Source organism: Poromitra crassiceps (genome assembly GCF_964638095.1).
Source record: "Poromitra crassiceps genome assembly, chromosome: 11".
In the NCBI taxonomy this organism is placed as follows: domain Eukaryota; kingdom Metazoa; phylum Chordata; class Actinopteri; order Beryciformes; family Melamphaidae; genus Poromitra; species Poromitra crassiceps.
Window position 1 is genome coordinate 39,957,341 of NC_139643.1, and position 13,236 is coordinate 39,970,576.

A 13,236-nucleotide genomic window follows, 5' to 3' on the forward strand; every position below is an offset into this window, starting at 1 on the left:
GGGCTGCTGTCCATACAATCCAACAAGGTATGGGGAAATTCAGAAATGATTAAAACACGCCCTTTCAACACAAGAACAAGAAAATAGCAAGTGAGGTTGAAAGTTACCATGCATTGTCAAAGGCATATATGGTAGGCCTATAAATAGGTAAAGTAGGATCTCTAAATGTTATGCTCAAGAAGATTGCATCTAGTCTCACTTGTCTGGCAAGCGAGACTACATCTTTATCCGTACCATGATGTAGCCAAATGTATGGTATGTACCATTATGATACAATCAGATGATGATATGATAATATGATATGATATGGACAGTAGTGTGTGTGTGTGTGTGTGTGTGTGTGTGTGTGTGTGTGTGTGTGTGTGTGTGTGTGTGTGTGTGTGTGTGTGTGTGTGTGTGTGTGTGTGTGTGTGTGTGTGTGTGTGCGTGTGTGTGTGTGAACCCATTCTTGTGAACACAATAACTCAATAACTTAGTTCTGCTAGAAACTTTTACTTGCACCACCAGGAGTCCCCTTACAGTATGGTAGATGATCTGATTCGATTTAGGGGCACCTTGATGCATTAATTTGCATATTAAGAGAAACAAATGTGGGACAAGTCGACTTAGGCAGCTGGAGTGCCTCCTCCAAAGATATTATGTCAGCCTAGATAAGGTGTGGATAAACTAACCGTTTGACGGAGTATTTTTTATTATATTCTGCTCACGTCTGCAACTAGAAGTCATTCATGTGAAACATATTCAATTACTTATTCAACATATTCAATTACTCTTATCCTCCACTCTTAATTTGAACCAGGACTTTGGGCTCATCACTAACTCACATTCCCAGCAACATTTAAACTGTTATCTTCCACAAAGAACAGTTCACCGTTTTGTGTGTGTGTGTGTGTGTGTGTGTGTGTGTGTGTGTGTGTGTGTGTGTGTGTGTGTGAGAGAGAGAGAGAGAGAGAGAGAGTGTGTGTGTGTGTGTGTGTGTGTGTGTGTGTGTGTGTGTGTGTGTGTGTGAGAGAGAGAGAGATAGAGAGAGAGAGAGAGTGCAAGTGTGTGTGTGTGTGTGTGTGTGTGTGTGTGTGTGTGTGTGTGTGTGTGTGTGTGTGTGTGTGTGTGTGTGCATAAAAAGTAACACTATTTTGCAAGACAAAAGTGGCCAAGATTAGTTTTACAGCGCAGCTCTGACAATGGCTCACCGATGGGGCCCCTTGAACGCTGCAGCAGATAGGGAGGAAAGCCACACTATCATGGGACTGTGTCTGCTAGATTACAGCTTCCCAGAAAGCAGATTAACTATGTATCCTGCAGGTACTGCAAGTCTCTAAATTTGCCTAACAGTGCAGGCAACAGCTCCCTCAATCCCCTAAACTTCCGCTGACTCAGCAGCCTGCCAGACTTTCTATTTCCCCAAACATATTATGACTAGACTCTGGCTTGATTTTCCCCTACTTTCTTTATTTAATATTTTATGACTGGGCATTTGCTGCTAACTTGCTTCAAGGCGTGGGGAGTTGAGTTGCTTCGCTTCGCTGAGAGGACGTGTCAAGATTTGTTCAGCTGAAGTGAGGCGTCTATACAGTGACAACACGGCAAGGAGATAGATAGATCAGAGTAATGATACCGCAATAAGCAACCTATGTAAAGACAACATAGCATGCACAAGGTGGAGTGTCTGCACCCTGCTAAACAGTTTATTAAAAGAAAACCATGCTGGCTTCTTCCTGTCAAATTAAATGTGACAAAGGTAATTGATCCTAGACTCTACTGCGAGCTGCTTTCTATGGACATATTTTTGCTGTTTGCCTGAGAGAATTCTGCAGGGAATCAAATTTGCAGCCTCCAAATTGGACCAAATGAAAGCACAATGCAAATCAAAAGGGAGACTGTCTGTGACGGTGATAATCATGCTCATTTATTTGCATTAGAATGTGCCATCACAAGTCATTCTGCACCGACACAATACTGATGAAAGATCCTATTCAACACCTTTTAATGCATTTACTGACTGATAGGAATCTCACTTTAACCCATTGATACCTGATGCAGCGTTTGTGTGCGTATCCCTGCGGTTCGCGGTCTTAAAGGGATACGCACACAAATGAGGGATATACACGCAAATGCTGCATCAGGTATCAATGGGTTAAAACCAACCATTAACATAATTTTACTGAATGTGTAATTGTGAAAGGTAGTTCAGTCAGGTTCGCCATTTTAATGGGAGACACACACACAACAGACAATGCTCAGACTTGCATCTCCTCTCCATAACAACAATATTGTATGCAAACATACACCCTAATGGCATCAAAAGTTTTTCCACATTGAATAATACGAAAGACATCAAAACTATGAAACAACAAATTAAATTAAGCAGTGAGCAAAAAAGTGTTAACCAAATCAAAAGTATCTTTATATTTTAGATTCTTTAAAGAAGCCGCCCTTCGTCTTGATGGAAGGGTAAAGGCTTCGGAAAGAAATACATAAGCATCATCTTCACTATTTATATAAGAAACTAATGTCAAGCATTTAAGCAGAAGCGTTTAAAATGACTTTAAAAATGAAAAACTTCATGTTCAATCAGGTGTAAATCCTTGCCTGCAGTGTACACCCATACATTGGCTCATTGGCAAGGCTGCACCTGACAATTGCAGTGTAACTAGCAGAGGAGCCATTCCTTGCCACAGTCCTGGCAGAGACAGGATAATCACATCGTCGGGACTATATAGTTTACCTCTGCTGTACAATGGGGGAGGTTGGCAGGTGCTTTCACGATGTGCTTTGCATTGTAGTAGAGTGAATCCACAACTCAGATGTTGGCGGTGGTTTGGGACTAGGCCTACGGTGCAATGTCATGAATGAGTTTTTGTTTTCATTCATGTTGGGTTGGGAATTTAGTCATCTTCTAATTAAATGAGATATGGAAAAGTTATCCTACCTGCCTATACTGGCCTATCATTACCCCATTACTCAAAATAAGCGTGGAGCTGCAACAGTGACATAATGATAATTGGACTATGGCAACAAATGCAGAGTATGCTATCTTTGTTGAAATTTCAGCACCATGGAGAGCGCATTGAAGCAGCGAGATCATGCAAGTACAGATGGTTGTTTTTTACAGGAACCCACTGTGTGTGTGTGTGTGTGTGTGTGTGTGTGTGTGTGTGTCTCTCTCTCTCTCTCTCTCTCTCTCACTCTCTCTCTCTCTCTCTCTTTCTCTCTCTCACTCTCTCTCTCTCTCTCTCTTTCTCTCTCTCACTCTCTCTCTCTCTCTCTCTCACTCTCGTACTCCCACAGATCATCCTTTGAGGATTTCAGCACTACGGAGAGCTCCATGAGCATCTCAGAGAGATATGAAAGGCTATTTGTGGCCTACTCTGTATACTCGGAATGGATACAACACACACACACACACACACACACACGCACGCACGCACGCACGCACGCACGGACGCACGCACGCACGACACACACACACACACACACACACACACACACACACGACACACACACACACACATACACACACACACACACACACACACACACACACTACACCTGATTGAGCCATTCTTAGGACAACATTGCGTTTGAGAAATGCCTTGTACAGGGATATTTACGAGATTCCATTTGATTACTACCTCAGGGGATTGCGTGAGCCATAAATTACACACGTGTATTTTCTCCCTCTGAACAGAAAACTAATTGGACAAATACAAAGGCATTGTTTTAACCTCTAATTGACTTGAAGACTCTTACTTGATGGCTGTATAATGAGAAATCAAAGTTCTCATGTGGCAATCTTAGCTGTAATTTACAGAGGACAGTCATGTGGAAACCTTGTATGTCAGGCTCAGCTGTAATTTACAGATGACAGTGGAGACTAGAGAATGTTTTATGGCTCTGGGAGAAAGCCAAACCACTAACACTGCTAAGTAGAATGTCTGAAATTCACCCACATCCTGGAGAAAATCAATTTCAGAAATCACAACTCTGTGATGGTAAAACTTTTTTTTTTTTTTTTTTTTTTTTTACAGAACACAAACACTGATTAGACAATGCCTTGTTTGTCTCTGTCTCTCCTTTCATACGCCTTCACTTGACTGCTTGTATTTATTTTCCATCCAGTCAGTTATCTATGCTTGCCAGTGATAACATTATCGCAGGCAGGACAGGGCAAGTGTTGACCTATACACTTCTGGTGGCCACGCTCCAGGAAGCAGCTAGGTCAAGCTTTATATTGTCCTCGCTTTTCTATACGCACCATAATGTATGTTCACTCAGCACAAGTCAGTGGGGGCCCTTGACCTGGTTAGCAGACATCTGCTGTGGCCAGAGGGAACGTTCCTGTGTAAACACTATAGGAGGATCTCCAGAAGCTGGAAGATGACATCTTTGCAGCTGATTACAACGCCAGAGAGTCAGAGTGAGCGATTCATGGGCTTGGTATCTATGTAGATCTGCGTGCTTGTGTGAGTTGTGCATGTCTTTCTGCATATATCTGTTTGTGCATCAGATACAAATTGAATGAGGAAGACCCGGGTTCGGCAGCGCTACTTCTGCCTGGGTCAGATGTTCCTACAGACACGGCCGTGTCTGCAGGTGGGAAGCCAGTGAGGTATGAGATGTGCACTGGTGCCTCCTCTGGTCGGTCAGGGCGCCTGTTCGGGGGGACTGGGGGGAATAGCGTGATCCTCCCATGCGCTACGTTACATCCTCCCGGGGAAACTCCTTGCTGTCAGGTGAAAAGAAGCGGCTGGCAACTGCACATGTAATAAATAACAAATAAACACACATACCTCCAAACCATCGCAGTATGAGCTCCAAACTGCTTGAAAACTGATCTGGGAACAAGCTGCATTTCATGGTTTTATGTCCGCTCTGCTCAGGGATCCCTCTCAGAACATCTTAGCCATGCTATTGGCTGGGCTGTTGCGCTGTGAGTGATGTCATTGACTGGTCGCTATACACCCTACGTGGGATGTACACACCCAAATCCGTCCCGGCACAGCCAAACAAAAACAGCACCAAAATCAGGCAGGGGGCAGCGTCTGACCACAAACACACTGCCACAGTAATTAGATTAGAATTTATGTTTTTGAGGGGACATTTTTCTATAAGGATAAAACGTTTTTTAATGAAAAAAATGAATAAATTCTGTATGACGTGAGGTTCAGTTAGCTTCGCACAGAAACAGAAATGCTGTTTACTTTTATACTTGATTACATTTCAGAGCCTGTAACTACTTTTACCAGTATTTTTTATTTTTACACAAGTTACTGTACTACTTAAAGAGATACTCAACACCAGGAAATCAGAGGTATCAGCTCAGCCGTGGGTCATGTCAGTTTTTCAAAAACTTTCAAATCCGCCCACTCCACATTTGGATAGGATGGACTTTTGTGGGGCGGGCACATTTCAGAGCCAATGGCAGACCTCTGTGCGGTTCCTGCTCGCGCATGAGTGGTTCCATTCACAGCCAGCCGACGCTGTCAACAGACTGCTCTTTGAGCTCCTACACACGAGTTTGATAAGAGGGAAGCTGACACTGTCTGACACTGTCATCTAGCGAGACGGACGGAATGGAGACCGACAGCGACAACAGCCACAGCTCACATGCCTCCTAGTGAGGTGGAAGATTCCCCCACCCCCGAATACCCATCAAGCTCCCCAGAATCAGATGTTAAATTAGTGGAGCCCGAGGGCCAGGCTGGCCCCCAGCCCTATCAGTTCAAGCCGCTAGCTCCAGCCCCAATGCCCGACCCGCAGGCCGCGGCTCCCAAAGCCGAGGGGAACGCAAGTGCAGGAGAGGAGGGGGCCAGTCAATGAATGGTAATGTAATGTTCTGAGGCTATGTTGCTAATGTTAGCAAACGCCCGAGTAAACTGGATGCTAGCTAATAAAAGCTGTACTTTTGTCCATCCACTCAGGTGTACCTGTGGGCACTGCAGAATAATCTCTCCCATAGAGAACAGCTGCTGTATGGAGATCCCAAAGGTAACAATAACCAGACAATTGTCCAAGTCCCTCTGATCCGAGTCTCAAGTCAATTGGTCCCGAGTCTCAAGCAAGTCCCAAGTCTTTCCTTTTGTCGGCAAGTCAAGTCAAGTCAAGTCACAATGTTATTTCAAGTCAAGTCTCGAGTCGAGTCACAGGTTATGTCAAGTCGAGTCACAGGTTAGAAAAAATGACAAGGCAGAGATTATTTAGGCTGCAGACGTGCGCGTTCACGTTAATACGTGCTTGTTGCCAAGCAACACACTTCTCTCAGACGAGCTCGAGACAGCTGACAGACAGCTCCAACTCAGCTCAAACTTATAGAGTTGTATTCAAAGCATAGAAACGTTCTCACAGCTCAATTTAACAGCGCCAACACAAGCAGTTTGATCACAAGTGCAATCAGTACTGAATGCGATGGCAGACTGCGCACTGCGGGCAGTTGACGAAGTCAGGAAGAAATTGAAAGATCTTCCGACGCATCAGCTTAAAACCCGCCGACGAGCGGAGGTCCTGCGCCCAAAACGTCTATATTTAGGGTTAGGGTTAGCACATATCGATCGATATTTTTGGAGAAGATTCCGGCCGCATCACGCGCAGATCATGAGATGAGACAGCTGTCAGTGAGTAGCTACGCATTTGGGTGTAACTTTTACGCCTGCTCCATACACAGACGCAGCGCATACAGGGTGCACTAGTCATAAAATTAAGTTAGTCGTAACTTTGAGTTCTACATCGGACGTAGCGTGTAAACCTAGGTGTACGCCCAGCTGGTGCACTCGGCTGATCTTGTCACAAGTCCGAGTCGAGTTTCGAGTCATTTTCTTCCAAGTCCGAGTCGAGTTTCAAGTATTTACCTTCCAAGTCCGAGTCGAGTCGGAAGTCGTCAAATTTGCGACTCGAGTCGACTCGAGTCCGAGTCCCTATGACTCGAGTCCAATTGTCTGACAATAACAAAAGCTACTGAAGGCTACAGATAGTAAAGAATGTGTGTACTTTTCCCATCTCTGCTTAACTTCCGAAATAGGGGAGGTCCAGCAAGGGGAGGCGCATTCGGTGAAAAAAATTTGAGGGTTTTTTTCCCCCTTTTTTAGCCATATTTACAGTAATATATCATTTTAAATCAACATTAGGATTATACTGTTGTGATGTCATTATTCAGTATATTCTCTTTCATGTCACCACCTGCTCAGCTCTCCTGTCAACATAATTGTAACTAACAAACACAAACTGTTTTAGCCAAATTCATATCAAAATGACACCTACAAACACAGGTACACAACCCAAGCCGTACACAACACACAAAGTCATCATCGATAATTAAAAAAAACATACAGAGGGACATTTATTTATTCCTGATAGGAACGATTGAAAAATAAAATAAAATATATTATGTTGTTTTTAACTTTACACCACCTCTTTTTGTTACTTATTGGGTCATGAAACTGAAACCATGCATATAGCCACCTGCATACCTGACTTCGGGAGCTTGGCAATTGGCATCATGCATGATTAGCCAGTAGCATCCCAACGTGTCACACAGGTAACATTACTTAAGAGACAGACTAGACACTTACTTTCTTGGTTGTTGCTAAAAAATCTGTCAGTGTCACTCACTGTCTGTCGTTCACTCGCTCACTGTCTCGCAGCTCGCTCACCTTCAATTATCTCGCCAGGCAGACAGACAGTCATCACTCACCACCATGCTGCTGCTCTCTCGGAATCAAGTTACCGCGGACACGGCGTCAGATGACTTCCTGCCTGACCTGCCTTTCGTTTCAAAATAAAAGCGATCCCGTGTTTTTCATGCTTTTCCATGCAGATTGTTTTATAAAAAAAAAAAAAAAAAAAAAAAAAAATTCCTCTGAAATATTAGGGGAGGTCCGGACCTCCCCGTCCTCATAGCTAGTTACGGCCATGCTTCCCTCTAAGGACTCGAGCTTCTTCTACACTCCAGCACACTTAACCTTTACCCCACTTCACCTCCTACCCACTAGCCGATCCTGCTGCACATAAAAGACACTACTGAGTTAATTCATTGTTTGAGAGTTGTGCTTTCCCGCTGCACTGCGGGCCTCCACCACTGCCCTTTGTGTGTGTAGATGACCCACATGGAAAGAATCTATATGTACCCTATATGTTTTAATATAGGGCCACATATAGTTTTCCCATATATGGTGCATACATAAAATTGGCCGTTTTCCTATATTATATGTACATATATGTACCTATATGTATAGGTACATATATGTACCTATATGTACATATAATATAGGAAATCGGCCAATTTTATGTATGCACCATATATGGGAAACCTATATGTACATATATGTACCTATATGTAGGATTTTAAATAAAAATAGCAGCACACACGGGATTCGAACCCCATTCTCCAAGGTTCAAGCCGTGCACTCTAGTGCTGAGCTATACATTTTCTTATACTAACCAGAGAGCCGGGCACATTATATACTCTCTCACACACAACGTAGACCACAATTGTCAGCGATCGGGAAGTTATTTTATGTGATGCGTACGATCGTAACAGACTAAAATGATGTTGTGTGTGTGTGTGCATCTATAGTCTGTAGGCTGTACGGCTTCAGAGGTTAACTTCATTTAACACCAGAGACTCAGGAGGTAGGCCTACACAGAGCCTTGTATAGTCTGTTACAATAACATAGTGTGCCCAGAGCACCTCGTTCCGCACTTGGTGCAGACCGGTGCAGACTTGCTTTGGTCTAGTCAGTCACAGCTAGTAAGTACTTGCGCATGCTCGTTGCTGCAGGAACTGAATTCATTATTTTATAGTATTGCGCTAAACTATTAACCATAGTTGTGTCCTGGAAGCTTTTTGCTGGCACCACATAGCCTATAGTCCCATATTTATGATATTTCATGTGACATAAAATGCGTTGAAATGTAGTTTTCGTGTAGATCAGATTTAAACTCTCAGTTACACAATAAAAGACAATAAAATGCCAATTCACACACTATCAATATTGTCTCTATTCCAAACTACAACAAATGTTTTAACAATATGATGAACCAAATTGTGTTTTTTTACACGTTTACGTTGTAACCGCATTTTAGCCGGTTGAAAAGAGGGTGAAATTAGGTCTTAGACGTTCAAACCCAATATCACCCAGATTTAAACTAAAAATCAACGTTGAAAAAACGTTTTGTGCTAGCTGGGTATATATGGATTATGACACAGTGTATACAAACAGATTTGTAAATGACCGATATAGGAGGCATATACCTTGTATTGTGTACATATATGGCCTATATGTGGATATAAAGAAGTGAGACCTATATGACCTGTATTATGAACATATAGGGCCTTTATGTGTATATAAAGAAGCTATATAGGAGACATATATGCCCTGTATGTGCACATATAGTACCTATATGTGGATATAAAGAAGCTATAGGAGACCTATATGCCCGGTATATGCACTTATATGCACCTGAATCTGGCCTATATGCAACCTATATGCGGCATAAATGTGGCCTATATGCGCATATATGCACCTAAATCTGGCCTATATGCAACCTATATGCGGCATATATATGGCCTATATGCTCCTATATGCGCATATATGCACCTAAATCTGGCCTATATGCAACCTATATGCGGCATATATATGGCCTATATGCTCCTATATGCGCATATATGCACCTAAATCTGGCCTATATGCAACCTATATGCGGCATATATATGGCCTATATGCTCATATATGCTGCATATAGGTTGCATATAGGTTGCATATAGTTGCATATATGTTCATATAGATTCTTTCCATGTGGGGATGACAAGAAAACCACACAGAAATCCACACAGCTTCCCTGTTCACACATTGTCTCCTTGACCGTTTCACACACCTGTAAATAAATCACTTTCAAACATATCTGGACTGGTACTGTGGATATTAATGCAACCTGACCATGGCATCATTGGCGGTGTTTCCCTTTCTGAACCCCCTTTTCAGCATGGTCCTTAGTAGCTGCATATGATCACCACTATGGTTGAAACAACACCATTACAGAGTCCAGTAAACGCCCCATGGAACAGAAAGATCTCCTTCGCCGTTTGCTGGTGACCATGCAGGAAATAATGGAGATGAAAAGGCAGGAGCTCGAGACAGCACAGAGGCTGGACATGATTGAGAGAAAAGTCGATGGGCGGCTTTCAGCTCAATCATCACCAGCTAGCCCAATCCAGAAGCCAGAACTCGGCTGTGGAGTTGGTTAGTCACAGGCTCTTCATGGAGTACCAGTGATATCACCTGAGATATTGCATCATGCTGCCACCCAAATTATTTCTAATCTGAAAGTATATGCCAGCTCTCCAGTCCCCCTGCTGGTCAACTTTCAGCCCAGTTGCAGGAATAAAATGTCTGCATTGTAGGCTACATGTAGTGCCCCTGGAAAATATAATTTAAATTTTGTTTTGTCCAACTTCATATTGTGTGGTGTCAAATGGAAACATATGTTTGTTATATGAGAGAAACTAAGTCGTTCCTTTTTCTGTTTCTTAAAACCTGCTTGTATGTAGCCCTACTGGTGAGGTAACTTGTAGCCATAAAGGGTTAAGAAGAATCAGCCTGTAATTAATGACTTTCACATGATACCAACTTATTGACCAGTAAGGAATGTTTTTATAGACCAAATCACCGTGACGTCACCATGTAAACAAATTTACTTCCGGGTACCACTTGGGGAAGGCGGCAGGTTTAAATGTGCGTGTTGTCAAATAAATGCTGTCAAACCCTCTCGTTGTTTTCGGCCGACTACTTTCAATTTAAATGGTTAAACGGTTGGTAAACATGCTTGTCCGACGTATCTAGCCTTTCTTCTGTGTTTGTTTTATGTAGTGTTAGCTAGCTAATAACGTTTGTTTGTCTGTCAAACTCGCTGTTTTTTTGCAGACTTGTTAATGTTACAGACAGAGCTACTGACGCTACGTTAATTTAATTTAGCTTCAAGTCTACTCTGGTCTGGTCCAACAGGTAAATTAGCTAGTCTGGTCTCCACTAACGTTAGTGAAAGTGTTGTTATGAATGATATTAAACAACAACACAACACGGACGAACCATTTTTGTCTTCTTTGTCTGTTTTTGTCTTCAACACGTCAGTTTGTGCCGTCCACCGCCATTATAATGTGTGGACCTCAGGGGTACCCGGAAGTAAATGTAAACATCCCCGCTGATTTGGTCTATTACCTAGTCTGGGCACCTTCCACCCCGCTTTTTGTCATGGGGGCGTAAACCCCGGACCCAGAATTAACACCGGATGGCAATGCGCCTAACAACGTCTTTGTTGCCGTTAGCTTGACTCGGTGATGTTACCTAAACTAGAGTCTGATCAAAACAAAGCTAGCGTTACATAAAACAAAACGTTTATGCAATATGGCATCTCCGCCACCACCGCCTGACACACCGGTCAAAACGGTGAAAGAGGATTCTGATACTTGGGTCAAATTGTCAAGTTAACGTGAAAGTTGACGAGCTAGAAACGCTGCCATCTGGTCTAGGGCGGGCTCTAGGCGGGAACCAGTAGGGTGACAAAATCAATTGTGGGCGGGAGCTAGGCTCTTTCTCGCCGAGAAGAGCCTGGTGACGCGAGGTTACTATTACCTGGTCAGTGCGTTTTTTGTGTGTCCAATCATGAATGTTGTGGGCGGGACTCGGGAGTGATTGACAGGAGTCAGTCAGACGCATGAGTGCCCTGAGAAAAGTTGTGACGATCAGGAGAAGCTCGAGGTGTCCAAGTGAACAGCGCGACAGACAGAGACATCAAACTAGAGTCAGTTGCTGATAAAACGTTCGTCAGTACGTAAGTCACATCTAATCAGCCAGTCAGTCACAGCTGTAGAGCTGTCTGTATCCTGATAGTTTCTCCTGAGAAAGGAGCGGACTCAGCACGGCTACGGAGCCGAAATTGAGCAGTGCTGTTCAGCCTAGTTGGTCCCGTGTCCGCGGTTCGGCCTCGTTTCAACTCACCTGGATTACAGCGCCAGCCCACGTCTGGCAGGTAGGAATATTCAATTGGCAACGTCATGCATTTGTTAAATTTGGAAAGTTTGTCCTTTTATTCCTGAATTTCTTCTTTTATTCCTGAATTTCTTCTGACTGTAAATATACTTGAACTGAAGAAGAGGTAACATTAAAGGGCAAGTACAAAGAAAATGGATAGATAAATAAATAGACTAACTAAATGTATATATTGTAGCGTTCCTGATATTTCATGAGGCAGAGGCTTCTTGCTGGTACAGGTTCTTTATTCACAGTTATTCATATTCACAACTCTCCGCTGTTGTCATGCTCATAGATAGCAGCTTCCCCCTAGGCAGTGCGCGGAGACTGACTGCACATGCTCAGTCTCCGTCCGGAAGTGGTCCCACAGCATAGTGCTCCCCAACATAACACTCCCCCACACAGTTCCTATCTGTAGTGGAGACACTACCATTGCTCACCACTATGTGTGTACTGCTGATTCGCTACATACTCCCCGCCCAACAATAAGGTCAACGCCCACGTTGACACCACATCACACCTCCCCTGTACCAACACTCCCAGCATCTTTTTTTCTTTTTAACAGTTCTTTGTTTTTTAACCACATCTTATATTTCCATCTCAGGCTTTTCCCACGTCTCCTCCCCACAATATCTCATGCCATACACATCATCCACTTTTCATTATAACACTTCCAACCACCATCTCCTCCTTATTTTTTTTTTTTTTTTTTTATTATTATTATTTTTTTAGTACAACTCGAAGTTGCTCAAATGTCCTGGAGCCCTTGGCTCTCTCCGTGGCCGTGTTAGTCTCTGTGAACCTGCCGGTGGGCCTGACCCCACCTGCAGTGTCTCTGGTGCTTCAAGTCTCTGAGTGGGGCCCGCCCGGTCATGGCCGGACGCCCCTCTCTGTGGAAACCGATTCCTTCTTTCACTCTGTCTAAGTGAAACCGCTGGGCGGCCGAGATCTGGGGGAAGGGTGCACCCCCCCCGGTATGGGGCCAACCTGTCCCTGTGGAGTACCTTCTTGCCACCAAGTGGCATCTGCACCCGGTACACCACCTCCCCCATTCTCTCCATCACCCTGCATGGGCCTGTCCAGTGACAGTCCAGTTTAGGGCTACGCCCTTTTTTTCTCCGGGGTGTGTACATCCATACCAACTCCCCCCCCCTGGAAATGGTTTCCCTTTGCCCTCACATCATAGTTCCTTTTTTGTCTCATGCCCGCTTTC